The sequence below is a fragment of the Salvelinus namaycush genome, chromosome 21 (genome assembly GCF_016432855.1).
Source record: "Salvelinus namaycush isolate Seneca chromosome 21, SaNama_1.0, whole genome shotgun sequence".
In the NCBI taxonomy this organism is placed as follows: Eukaryota; Metazoa; Chordata; class Actinopteri; order Salmoniformes; family Salmonidae; genus Salvelinus; species Salvelinus namaycush.
In genome coordinates, this window is record NC_052327.1 from 30,266,831 (window position 1) to 30,281,534 (window position 14,704).

Sequence of the window (14,704 nt, forward strand, 5' to 3'; positions counted from 1 at the left end):
TCACCTGCGTGATAGGTACGACAGAATAGACTGTAGAACTGTACTGGGCATACCCAACAATACTATTAAAACACTGAGTGACTGCCTTTAAATTATGATCAGTATCTGTACAAATAATTATTTTAGAATGGCTTCAACCTCAATCACTTTGTATTTCTGGGTTGACACTATTGCAAACCATTGTTTTTGACTATACATTAAAAAAATTCAACGCTGTCTTTAAACACTATTGAGTGGCGCAGTGGTCTAAGTCACTGCATCTCAGTGCAAGAGGTGTCACTACAGTCCCTGGTACGATTCCAGGCTGTATCACATCCGGCTGTGATTGGGAGTCCTATAGGGTGGCTCACAATTAGCCCAGTGTCGTCCCAGTTTTGCCGGGGTAGGCCGTCATTGTAAATAATAATTTGTTCTTAACTGACTTGCCTAGTTAAATAAAGGTAAAATTAAAAAATATATACACTACCATTCAAAAGTTTGGGGTCACTTAGAAATGTCCTTGTTTTTGGAACACAGAAGTGATGGTTGCTGATAATGGGCCGCTGTACATATTCCATTAACATCTGCCATTTTCAGCTACAATAGTCATTTACAACATTAACAATGTCTTCACTGTATTTCTGATCAATTTGATGTTATTTTAATGGACAAAAAAAAATGCTTTTCTTTCAAAAACAAGGGCATTTCTAATTGACCCCAAACTTTTGAAAGGTAGTGTATATATATTTACAACTGAAACATTTAAAATGTATGATTTGTATTTCATTACAAACATTGCAAAAGTTTAGAAATGGCAGCTTGGATCTGTTGAGTAAAGTGGATATGTATCTAAAATCTAAACAATAATACATTAACAAATCTACCTGAATATCTAGCATACCAGGTTCAGACATGCAGCATACAAATCTCTCTCGTTTGATCACCGCTCCAAATTCATATATACTTGCATAAGGTTTTTGAGACTGTAGTTATAAGCTTCTACTGAGTTGCAGTAAGGCACCTCTTGTCACTTGAAGAACCACTTCAGTCAAGCCTTCTATTTGTGACAGTGCACCAGGTTTCTCTGACTTGTCAAAATGTCTTGTAAGTTTGTATGTAAAAGTGTTTTGTAAATTGAGCTGCCAATGTAAAAAGCTGTTGTGAACTGTATTTTTTTGTATTATACATCACTGTTGTTTTTGTTCTGTACATTAAAGCACCTTATTTTAATTTTTCAAATAAATATAAATGGTTACATTCTGTTTCCTATATGGTTCATGAACTCTAAAGTTATAATACCAAATAGAATAACAATCTAGGACACACATGGTGTTTGTCATATTGGTCTTAAAGGTCCAATGCAGTTTTTTATCTCAATATCAAATCATTTCTGAGTAACAATTAAGTACCTTACAGTGATTATTTTTGGCCATTTTAATTGAAAACAATCAAAAATAGCTTATCAAAGAGCAATTTCTCATGCAAGAATTTAGCTATGTAGGACTGTCTGTGTGGTCTGAGTAGGGAGGGGAAAATGTAAAACTAGCTGTTATTGGAGTTTTGGAACTCTTTCTAATTGGTCTATTAAATAATTTACTGCCTGGTGATGTCATCAGGGCTGGATTCAGTATGTGTTTACGTTCTGGAACATTCAATTGAATGGAAACGGTGCTGTACTGAATGACCAGTTAAAAAATGGGGAGGGGTTAGTTTGTAGGTTGGGGAACGCTGTCAGTATGGCCACTGCCCTTTAAATACATCACTTATTGCTTCAAGCCATACCGCGCCACAAACACCAGACGGGAGCAAATGTACCTCAAAGCCTGTTAAATAACATACAAGAACCTTTTTAGGAAACGTGTCATTCAGTACAAACTGTTCTGCAACGTAGCAAACGTTTAAGCGAACTGAATGCATCTCTGGCAGGACAAAACTCCCTCTCCCCCTTAAACAGGCTGACATTTCAGGTGGTCTTTTCAAACAGCTCTTACACCATTAGAGCATTATCATAATTTTCACAATATTATTCCAATCTCGTAGTGTACAAAACATTAGGAACACCTCTTTACATGACATAGTCCAGGTGAGATCACTTATTGATGTCACTTGTTAAATCCACTTCAATCAGTGTAGCTGAAGGGGAGGAGACAGGTTAAAGAAGGATTCTTAAGCCTTGAGATAACTGAGACATGGATTGCGTATGTGTGCCGTTCAGAGGGTGAATGGGCAAGACAAAATATTTAAGTTCCTTTGAAGGTGTATGGTAGTAGGTTCCAGGCGCACCGGTTTGAGTGTGTCAAGAACTGCAACACTGCTGCCTAAAGGACTTCCAGCCAACTTGACACAACTATGGGAAGCATTGGAGTCAACATGGGCCAGCATCCCTGTGGAATGACTGACACCTTGTAGAGTCCATGTCCTGATGAATTGAGGCTGTTCTGAGGGCAAAAGGCAGTGCAACTCAATATTAGGAAGGGGTTCCTAATGTTTTGTACACCCATATAAAACATAGGAATGTCATGTGCTTTACTGCACTGGGCCTTTAAGCACTTGTTTGTAAAGCAAGCACCCATCAATCGAATTCTATAATATAAACAAGGGTCAGTGTTTGCTAAATGGATCCAGATCTTGGTGTAGCAGACTAGTATCAGACTTGCCGGATTCTGCTCTTACATTACCAACATGTGGCCACAATATTATTGACAGCTTTCTGAGGAATTATTGTACTGTAAAAGGGATCACTAGCTAATTGGCAATAGATTTTCATGTGAATATGCTACAATTCACATAAAAACAATATGCGCATTTTCCCACCTGAGATGTTTCCATCAAATTGACTTGTGGATAAAAGGCTGTGCGTGATTCAAATAATCAACTCATCATTTGAATCAGCTGTGTAGTGCTAGGGCAAAAACCCAAACGTGCACCAAGGGTGGGCCGGCCCCAGGACCGAGTTTGGGAAAGCCTGCTCTTGCCAACAGCTTGCAGATACAGTGCGGGTATAGCTTACGTCAGGGATGGGAAACTCCAGTCCTCAGGGGCCATATTGGTGTCACACTTTTGCCCCAGCCTCAGCTAACACACCTGACTCCAATAATCAACTAATCATAATCTTCAGGTTAGAATGCAATTAGCTGAATCAGCTGTGTTTGCTATGGATGGGGGGAAGTGTGACACCACTCTGGTCTCCAAGGACTGGAGTTGCTCATCCCTGGCCTACATGAGATTATTATGGACAAAGAGCAATATCATTTTTATTTGTCAATCGGCAGCCAAGCATTGATGATCCAGAATAAGATCCTCAATATTTATTGGAATGGAGCTCATCACCTTGCACTTTCACCAGGGGCGCAACTTTGGTTTTAGAAGTGGGGGGGACATAATTTATAATAAAAATTACAAAAATGTATCCAGCCTACCCGACCGCTCGGAGGCGTCCGCATGGTCCTAAAGCACACCGTTGCCTCGTTTTGAATCACATGCCAATGATAAAACTGGGGGGGGGCAAGATTGCAATTTCAGAATGTGGGGGGGACACAGGGGCACCCCTGACTTTCACCACCCTGTGAAGTTCATCAAAACGTATTTCATCTGTAGCCTAATTAAGTTCATGCTTACCCGACTAGTCATAGTGGGAGGACCGCACAACATGTCATCTTGTAACAGATGTAAATCGTACTCTCCTTGCGTTGTGTTTTGTCCAAATAAATCACCCCAGCCAGTGGTTCCAGTTACGCATAATTTATTTCTGTTAAATAGGAAACAGCTTGTTATTTGTGCAGGGCTTAACGATGTTGATGGCTGTCGATGGTAAAATCCCTTGCATTACATTTTCATACTGGGTGAACAAGATACAAAAATACAATACAAAATATAACATGTGTAAATACCTGTTGTTAAATAGGAAACAGCACGTTAGTTGTGCAGGGCTTAACGATGTTGATGGCTGTCGATGGTCAAATCTGTAGTATGAAAACAACTGTGTTAGCAGTGGGCTTATGTGACCATTACATTGGTGTATGCTAGCTAACACACTTATTTACAGCAATCATATGCCAAAGCACATCCCAGAAAGCCCCTCAATCTCTAACAGGTACCATATACCCACACATGTATAAATTAGTAATGTACAGCAAACTTGTACGCATTGTAAAATAGAAAACAGTATTCAGAACGTGACCTACCCCTTGCATCACATTTTCATACTAGGGAGACCTGATGTTCGCGATCTCCCCCTATCTGCATGCGGGGCCAATTACAACACGCCTCATTGTCATCAGAGTTGAACCAACCAATAAGAATGCTTGAACATTAAATACACCTTTCTTTAGAGGCAAGTGGAAACATAACCAACCCTGTTACATTCGTGTGACTCCAAGTTTACTTCGTTATGATGGTTATTAGCAAACTTAACATGTGTGAATATTTGTATGAACATAACAAGATTCAACATCTGAGACATAAACTGAACAAGTTCCACAGACATGTGACTAACAGAAATGTAATAATGTGTCCCTGAACAAAGGTGGGATCAAAATCAAAAGTAACAGTCAGTATCTGGTGTGGCCACCAGGTGCATTAAGTACTGCAGTGCATCTCCTCCTCATGGACTGTACCAGACTTGCCTGTTCTTTTTAAAAAAAAAAAAATTATTTTTGCATTTTCCAATTAACAACATTCAAGACAAACGTGAAAAGATATTAGACAACAATAGGACAAAGTGACAATAACAGATGAGCGTAACAAAGAAAGAAAAAATAAAACAAATTATAATTATATATACAAACATACAATAAAAAAAAAATTATAATGAGACATTGGATCATATGGTCACCTGCCGTAGGCTACATATTATACGTTACGTGTGAAACGTTATATAAGGATAATATAGAGATTCATTCAATGTGATGTGGGGGGAGATTCTCCATATAGTCAATAAAAGGTTGCCAAATTCTGTAAAATGTATTTAACTTATTCCTCAAGCGGTAAGTAATTTTCTCCAGTGGGATACAACTATTAACTTCTGATAGCCACATTGCAACTGGCAGGGGGGAATCCAATTTCCATTTCAAGGCGATACATTTCTTGGCAATCGCTAGCAATATTTCTGTTAGCTTTATAGTATGGCTTTGCCTAAGATTGGTGTTAGTAAAGTTGCCCAGTAGACAGACCTCCGGGTCTAAAGGGAATGCAACCCCATGAATTGAGGATATGGTATCGCATACCCCCTGCCAGAAACCGTGTAGTTTTGAACACTGCCAAGTGGAATGGAGGAATGTTCCTTCATCTGAGCCACATCTAAAACATAGGGAGGAGATATCAGGGTTGAACTTGTGCAGTCTAGATGGGGTGATATAGAGCTGATGGAGGAAATTAAACTGGATCAGTCTGTATCTGGAGTTCAATGTGGATGTAACACCATCCCTGCATAGGTCACTCCATAGACCCTCATCAAGATCAATACCCAGATCTTTTTCCCATCTAAGTCGGGGTTTATCTAGCCCAGGCAGTGTTAGTCCTGACATAAGAGCATCGTAAACACGGGAAATGGTCTTGAACAGTGGTTGGTCTGCGTGGCAGAGTTGTTCAATAGGTGACATCTTAGGTAGGTTCCATTGTCCCTTGAGAGACACCCTAATAAAGTTTCGTAGTTGTAGGTAGCTAAAGAAGTCCCTGTTAGGCAAGTGGTATTTCTGTTTCAGCTGATCAAAAGACATAAGAACTCCCTCCTCGTAACAATGTTCCAGAAGAGTGATCCCCTTATCAGACCATGGTCTAAAGTTACTATTCTGGAAAAACATAGGAATCAATCTATTGTTCCATAAAGGGGTTTTAGGGGAAAGGAATCCCCCTCGTCCGAACAGGTCATGCAGTTTGCACCATGCCAGGACAGAATGTATGATTAAAGGGTTGTCTGTGATGGTTTTTATAGATTTTCTGTCCCATTTGTAAAACAATTCTGCCCCAGTGTCATCATCTACCTCAAGCTTTTCAATGTTCAACCATGAAGGAGAGGGACCCTTGTCAAACCTCTGAGCCAGAAACCTAGACTGTGCTGCCCAGTAGTACATTCTAAAATTGGGGAGGTTTAAGCCCCCTTGACTGTAATCCAGGGTCAGTTTATCCAGGCCAACCCTAGGGGTTTTGCCATGCCAGATAAACCGTCTGGTCATCTTGTCGGGAGAGGAAAAGAATGCTGCGGGAACAGGGATAGGGAGAGATTGAAACAGATATAGAAATCTGGGCAGGACATTCATTTTAATTACATTGATTCTACCCAGTAGAGTGAGAGGTAAGTCCATCCATTTACAAAGGTCACCCTCCACCTTTTGCAACAAACTGGCCAGATTGAGTTTATAGAGGTTGTTCAGGTTACCATCCACCATTATGCCCAAATATGTGAAGCCCATAGGCGACCATCTAAAAGGAAACTTGTGCTTGATGGTATGATGGTCAAAGACAGACAATGGTAAGATTTCGCTTTTATCTAAATTGACCTTATATCCAGAGAAAGAACTATAACAATGTAGTAGGATCTGCAAGTGAGAGAGGGAGTGTTCTGGGTTTGTTAGAAATAAGATAAGGTCGTCCGCAAAGAGTGATAATTTATGGGTATGGGGGCCCACCTCAAAGCCATGTATGTCAGGGCACGTTCTAATAGCCTCAGCCAACGGTTCGATGGCGAGGGCAAAGAGGTGGGGGCTAATTGGGCAACCTTGTCTGTTCCCCCTATAGAGAGGGAAAGAGGAGGAAGTAATCCCGTTGGTAGCAATCCTAGCTTTAGGAGATTTGTAGAGTGATTTTATCAAATTTACAAACCCGGTACCTAAACCAAACTTTTCCAAGACGCGAAAGAGGTATGGCCATTCAACCCTATCAAAGGCCTTTTCAGCGTCGAGGGAGACTGCGACACTAGGTATTTTGTTTTTGTTAGCAAGGTGAATTATATCAAAGAACCTTCTGAGATTATTGGAGGACAATCTATTAATTATGAAGCCAGTCTGATCTGGGTTGACCAACAGGGGAAGACATGACTCCAGTCTCTTAGATAGCATCTTGGTGACCAGTTTACAATCTGTGTTAAGGAGAGAGATTGGTCTATATGAGGCGCACTTTAGTGGATTTTTCCCTTTCTTGTGGATTACAGTAATCACTGCTTGAGAGAAAGACTCTGGAAAGTAGTTGTCTTCCCTGGCTTTTTTAAGTACCTCCATAAGGTAGGGGACCAACAGCTCCCTAAATTCTTTATAGAACTCTGGAGGGAAGCCATCCTCCCCAGGAGATTTATTAGAAGGTAAGGATTTAATGGCCTCCAACAATTCAGGAACTGAGAAGTGTTCACTCAGGCGCTCGCTGTCTTCCCCTGACAGGCATGGGAGGTTGAGAGAGGAGAGGAAGGAGTCGATCTCTGATAGATCATCGCTTGATTGGGAAGTGTAGAGGTCTTCATAGTATTTCTTAAAAGTATTATTAATTTCAGTAGGGTCGAAAGATCTCATTAGTAAGAGTTTCTATAGCATTAATTGTCCTCTTACTTTCCTCTGCTTTCAGTTGCCATGCCAATACTTTGTGAGCTTTCTCTCCAAGCTCGTAATAACGCTGTTTTGATTTAGTGATGGCCCTCTCAGCTTGATATGTGTTCAGAATATTATATTTCAGTTTTTTATTTACCAAAAGCCTGTACAGATCTTTAGTCGGTCCTCTTTGGTAGGTTTTCTCTAGCTCTGAGATTTCAGATTCAAGGGCACTCAGTTCCGCACCGTGTTTTCTCTTCAGCCCTTTAGTATAGGAAATGATCTGTCCCCTCAGATAGGCCTTCAATGTGTCCCAAAGAATGAAACTGTCAGGAGCGGAGGGTTTGTTTGTCAAAGTGAAAATATTGATCTGCTCTTTGATGAATGCACAAAATTCAGGTTGCTTTAGGAGTGTAGAATTTAGTCTCCATCTATATGCTCCATTTACCTTGGTAGGAATGGAGATTGATAATACCAGGGGAGAATGGTCACTAAGCAATCTGGGGAGATACTCGACATCTAACACTCTATGAAACAGTTGTGTCGATATTAAAAAGTTATCTATGCGTGTGTGTGTCTTGTGTGGGTGTGAATAAAAAGAGTAGTCCCTATCCTGTGGGTGCAACTGTCTCCAGATGTCTAGTAAATTGAGATCTTTCATGAATGACATGGTGAGCTTGCTGGCTTTGGTAAGAAGTGAGGGTTTATCAGAGGACCTATCAAGAACTGTATCTAAACAAAAATTAAAATCTCCTCCAACCAGTAACCATCCTGGTGGTGCTTGAGCGACCTGAAGGAAGACATTCTGAATAAACATATGGTCATCGAAGTTAGGAGCATAGATATTCAATAGGGTCCAAGACTCTGAAAACATATGCCCCTGCACCAAAACAAACCTGCCAGAGGGATCAGAGATGGTGTTGTTGACGCAGAAGGGGATGTGTCTACTTATCAAAATTGCAGTTCCTCTTGCTTTGGAGTTAAAAGAGGACGCAAAAACTTGTCCTACCCATTCCCTCTTCAATTTCTTGTGTTCACTGGCTGTAAGATGTGTTTCTTGTAAAAACACAATGTCAGCCTTTAATTTCTTAAGGTATGTATAGACTCTCTTCCTTTTAATCGGGCTGTTAAGACCTTTTACGTTGAATGTGACATATTTTAGTGGATTAAGCATAGTTGGGTTTCAAATATGTAACTGAATGGAAATCTATCATATGTAGATAGTTAGGGAATGTTTCAACTTTGGTTTGAACACAGAAGTGACCTATGTGTCTCTTTAGGAAGGAAACAATAAACATAGAAAAAAGGGGGAAAAAATAAAGAATCCCACCCACCCCGATTGTTAGACTAAAACCACAATCCCAACAATCAAACATGAATACACTTGTAGAGATACGTTGCTGCTCGCTTTCCATCTTGCTCTTACTAGCTAAACCTTGGCGTAAACTAAAACCTGCGAGCTCTCTAAATTGAAAACAAACATTGTGAATAGATATTTATGGCTGAATATTTACTGCCCACGGTAAGGGCTGCTTGAGTCTCTTTTCGAAAGATTAACATAAATGAGGGGGAAAGCAGTGGGCCTAAACCCACTTATTTGCTTCACCCAGTGATATGTACTAAACCAAAATATACTCTCCTGTAAATGTAATAGAACTCACCCCGGAAAGATACGGTTAGTTGAAAATGTACAAATCAATTATAGCGACCGGAGGATATCAGCGGTTCAGTCCGGATAAGAGAAAACAAACAAACTGCATCTTATCCCCCAAAGAGACCGTCCTGGCTCAGACGTTGCTCAGTTCTTTGAGAAAAGAGTACACTTCTCCCGGCGTGTTGAAGAGATGGCTTCGGCCTTTGTACTGAACTTTCATCCGCGCAGGGTGGATGAGGTAGCCGATGATGTTCTTCTCCTTCAGTGCTTTGGCGGCAGGTCTGAACTGCTTGCGACGTCTTGCGAGATCCGCGCTCATATCCGGGAAAAGGCTGACCCTCTTGCCATCAATGGTTATGTCCCCTTTGGCTCTTGCGAGTTGCAGTACCTTCTCTCTGTCTTGGAAACGGAGGAACCTGATCAGGACGGCCCGTGGGGGCTCATCTGGCCGGGGTTTCGGCGCTGATGTTCTGTGGGCGCGTTCGATTTCCAGTGGCTTGGTGAAGTTGATTGTGCCTAGGACATCCGGGATCCATTGAGTGAAGAAACGGACCGGGTCACGGCCCTCGCTGTCCTCTTTCAATCCCACCACACGGATATTACTACGTCTGCTCTGGTTCTCCATCTGATCTACCTTGTTTTTGAGGTAGGCATTGTCCTTTTGCAGTTGTATCAAGACCTGGTCATGTCGAGCGATGGTGTCTTCAACTGTGCTAATGCGCAACTCTGCCTCAGTCGTTCTCAAAAGGAGATCATTCATGGAGGATTTCAGGTCGTCAATGGAAGAATGGAGTTCAGCCGTTCTCTTATCGATTTTCATAGAAAGACCTTTGTTACCATCCTGAATTTCCCGGAGGAGAGTAGCCAGCATGTCGGCAGGCTCGCAAGAGGCCGAGAGCAACAGTCTGGAACTGTCGTTTGAGTTATGAGGGCTAATGCTAATCTTGCTAGCGTTATCGTTATCTTGGGAATCAACAACGTTTTGGTCGTCCTTCTTGCCTCTCTGTCGGCGGTCCATGGCTCTTTGGGAAGGTAAGTACTTGACAATTTATCAGCCGATGTTAGAATATTGTTTCAACGTTGTTATTTAGGTAATAATAGAATAACTTTGAAGAGCTCGGTTTGTCAACGTCTGCTCAGCTCCGCGGCATCACGTGCTCCCCCGACTTGCCGGTTCTTGCTGTGAGATGTTACCCCACTCTTCCGCTAAGGCACCTGCGAGATCCCGTACATTTCTGAGGGGAATGGCCCTAGCCCTCTCCCTCCGATCCAACAGGACCCAGACGTGCTCAATGGAATTGAGATCCGGGCTCTTCGCTGGCCAGTCAGTTAAGAAAAAAGTATTATTTACCATGACGGCCTACCCCGGCCAAACCCTAACGACGCTAGGCCAATTGTGCGCCGCCCAATGGGACTCCCAATCACCGCCGTTTGTGATACAGCCTGGAATCGAACCAGGGTCTATAGTGATGCCTCTAGCACTAAAATGCAGTGCCTTAGACCGCTGTGCCACTCAGAAGCCCCAAGAAATCTAAATTTCAATGATGGATATTCTAAAGTTCAAGGTGTTTCCATCACATTTTCAACTCTAACAATAGTTTTGTCACAAAAACTGTTGCTTAACTAGCAAATGTGCCTACTCTGTTCTAGGCAAGTGTGCTCTAGCCAACAGCTCACAGATACAGTGCGGGTAGGCTAGTCTACATGATGAGATTATTATGGATATTTTTATTTGTCAAATGGCAGTCAACCATTGATCATCATGTGGATGATGATGATGATGATGATGATGATGATGATGATGATGATGGCTCCTGACATGTCCTCCAGGATCTCGTCGATGGTGGGGATGGGGTGTCGCTCCTACACAACAGCTTAATTTGCTCTACGCATGTCAACACATACTCTGATGTCACCGGTTTTCTTGTGTACTACAACTAATGGGGACACCCATGGTGTAGATCCATTCACTTTCTCAATAACATCCATGTCCTCTAGCTCGTTCGTCTTCACTTCAACTAGCTTCCTGACACTGAATGGTATTCTGCGCACTGGCTGTGCAACAGGTGTGACAGTCTCATCTACATGAATTCCTAACTGGAAGCCTTTCAGTTTTGCCAGCCCTGTATTCCTCCTGAAGTGCAGCTTTGAATGTCTGTGTCATCACCTTGAACCGAGTTTATGTGTGCCTTTGGCCCTACAGTATGTGCAAAATGCCAAGAGCAACTGCTGATTTCTTTCCCAGTACAGATGTCTGTGCATCTTTCACGACTAGAATGTCTGCAGTGACTGACTCAGAACTAACAACTGCTGTAATGTTCGCAGTGAACAGGCCCTCAACTGCTAATGGTTATGTTGACCCATATGGGTAAAGTCTCTTGGATGTTGGTTTCAATTGCACATTGCATTTGGTCTGCAAATGACTGAATGTTGCTGTGCCCACAATATTACAGCTAGCCCCAGAGTCAATTAACACGTTAACACCCCGGCCGTCCTACAAGCTATATGCCCTCAATCTCACACAAATTATCAAGGAACCTACCAGGTACAACCCCAAATCTGTAAACATGGGCACCCTCATAGATATCAACCTGACCAACTTGCCCTCTGAATACACCTCTGCTGTCTTCAACCAGGATCTCAGCGATCACTGCCTCATTGCCTGCGTTCGTTATGGGTCCGCGGTCAAACGACCACCCCTCATCACTGTCAAACGCTCCCTAAAACACTTCTGTGAACAGGCCTTTCTAATCGACCTGGCCCGGGTATCCTCGAAGGATATTGACCTCATCCCGTCAGTAGAGGATGCCTGGTTGTTCTTTAAAAGTGCTTTCCTCACCATCTTAAATAAGATTGCCCCTTTCAAAAAATGTAGAACTAAGAACAGATATAGCCCTTGGTTCACTCCAGACTTGACTGCCCTTGACCAGCACAAAAACACCCTGTGGCATACTGCACTAGCTTCGAATAGTCCCTGTGATATGCAACTTTTCAGAGAAGTCAGGAACCAATACACACAGTCAGTTAGGAAAGCAAAGGCTAGCTTTTTCAAACAGAAATTTGCATCCTGCAGCACTAATTCCAAAACGTTTTGGGACACTGTAAAGTCCATGGAGAATAAGAGTACCTCCTCCCAGCTGCCCACTGCACTGTCACCACTGATAAATCCATGATAATCGAGAATTTCAATAAGCATTTCTCTACGGCTGGCCATGCTTTCCACCTGGCAACCCCAACCCCGGCCAACATTTCACTGGTCATCCCGAAAGCCAACACCTCCTTTGGCTGCCTTTTCTTCCAATTCTCTGCTGCCAATGACTGGAATGAATTACAAAAATCACTGAAGTTGGAGACATATCTCCCTCACTAACTTTAAGCGTCAGCTGTCAGAGCAGCTTACCGATCGCTGCAGCTATACACAGCCCATCTGTGAATAACCAATTCAACCTACTACCTCCCTCATCCCCATATTTGTTTTTGTTTTTCTGCTCTTTTGCACACCAGCATTTCTACTTGCACATCCTCATCTGCACATATATCACTCCAGTGTAAATTGTAATTACTTCGCCACTATTGGCCTATTTATTGCCTTACCTCCTTACTTAATTTGCACACACTGTATACAGATTTTTCTATTGTGTTATTGACTGTACGTTTGGTTATCCCGTGTGTAACTTTGTGTTGTTGTTTTTGTCGCACTGCTTTGCTTTATCTTGGCCAGGTCGCAGTTGTAAATGAGAACTTGTTCTCAACTGGCCTACCTGGTTAAATAAAGGTGAAAAAAAAGAATGTCACCAGAATCAGACCCTCAATATTTATTGAAAAGGAGCTTCAACATCACCATGCACTTCACTACCCTGCGAAGTTCATCATACCTCATTTCATCTGTAGCCTGATAAATTGCATTGTTTCCAGAGTGGTGGTAGTGGAAGGCCCACACACCATATCATCGCGTGACTCCAGGTTTACTTCGATATGATATCAAGATATACGCATAAAGGAGTTTCCACCACCATTTCTCATGTCATTATTTTACCAACACAGAAAAATCATGTCCAACAAACAAATGATGACGGCATTCATACAATTGTACCTAAACTTAATTTTCCCTCAAAGCTGTAGTAATTTTTTTTTTATATGCTATGACTTTACTTGCACAAAAACTGTGGTTATAGGTAGGATCCTTGCCACATCCTAGCAAGGGATAAAAAAAAGAACCTCCCTGACTGTGCAAATACATCATAAAGCCTACTATTTGAATTAAGTGATAATACCCTCAAAGCCGGTGTTTGGAGGATATATTGGGACGGGTGTTGTTAGGCCAAGGCGAAGTCGAGGGCCGGCAAACCATGTCAATATATCCTCCAAACACCGGCTTCGAGGGCATTATCACTTTTATACAACAGGTTATCAGCATATTCAAATAATATTTGACATATTTTCATTAAAAAAACTTTATTTTGATGAATTTATGCATACTATATCATCCTTCCACAAGATATAGTCCCGACACAAATCTAGGGTTGCTCCCCAAGCTGGCTGGTCGTTCGTTCTATTTGTTCAGTTTTAATTTTTATTTGAACCTTTATTTAACTAGGCAAGTCAGTTAAGAACAAATTCTTATTTACAGTGACAGCCTAGGAACAGTGGGTTAACTGCCTTGTTCAAGGGCAGTACGGCAGATTTTTACCTTGTCAGCTCGGGGATTCTGGCCCAATGCTCTAAACACTAGGCTACTTGCCGCCAGAGATGCAAGCCGGTCTTCAGGTCTTTTTGTTCTGTATCTATGGACGCGACCCAGTCGTTCATTCTAAATGTTCAATTGCCACACTGGCTGGCAACATTATACCTTTTTTGCTAGCTAGCCAACTGCGGCTATCTTACAGTCACGTCAAAAAGCCAGAATAACAGCAAAGTAGCTGCATTTGCATTTGTTTAAGCTGTTTTCTTTTGACATTTATTTGGATACATCCATAACACTGAGCTAATGGTGCGCGAGGCATAGACAATGTACTCACTCGTCATGACACTGTTGTTCAGAGGAGCTAGCCAACAACACAGCTAACACAATAACTTCAAACTGAAGCTGGAAAGACTGCAAACTATCTGTCATTTTGTTTTAGCTTTTTTCAATTGACATTTCTTTGTATATATCCATAAAAATGATGCCAACTGATTCATGATTTTGACTGGCTGAGAAACCCTGCCTGCCTGTCTTGTCCCGACACATGCATTACTATGAGGCAGCTGGAGATCGAATTTGAATATTTAAACAATATTGCAAATGTCGGAGAGACAGACAGCAACGTTTATACAAATCTCCGCTGTTGAGAACTAAATGTTAGTCTAAAAAGAAATGTGAGATAATGTCTAGATGCTTTTGATAGAGGAGGTCAAGTTTATAAATTGCCTGGCTGGGCTGATGAGACAGTGGATTGCGCAATCAGATGGAACAGAGTAAATAGGCATTTTAACGTCATAGATTTAGCCGGTGGTAACTTGTGGAATAGACACCGGCTGGAATGCGGTTTTAACCAATCGTCATTCAGGATTAGAC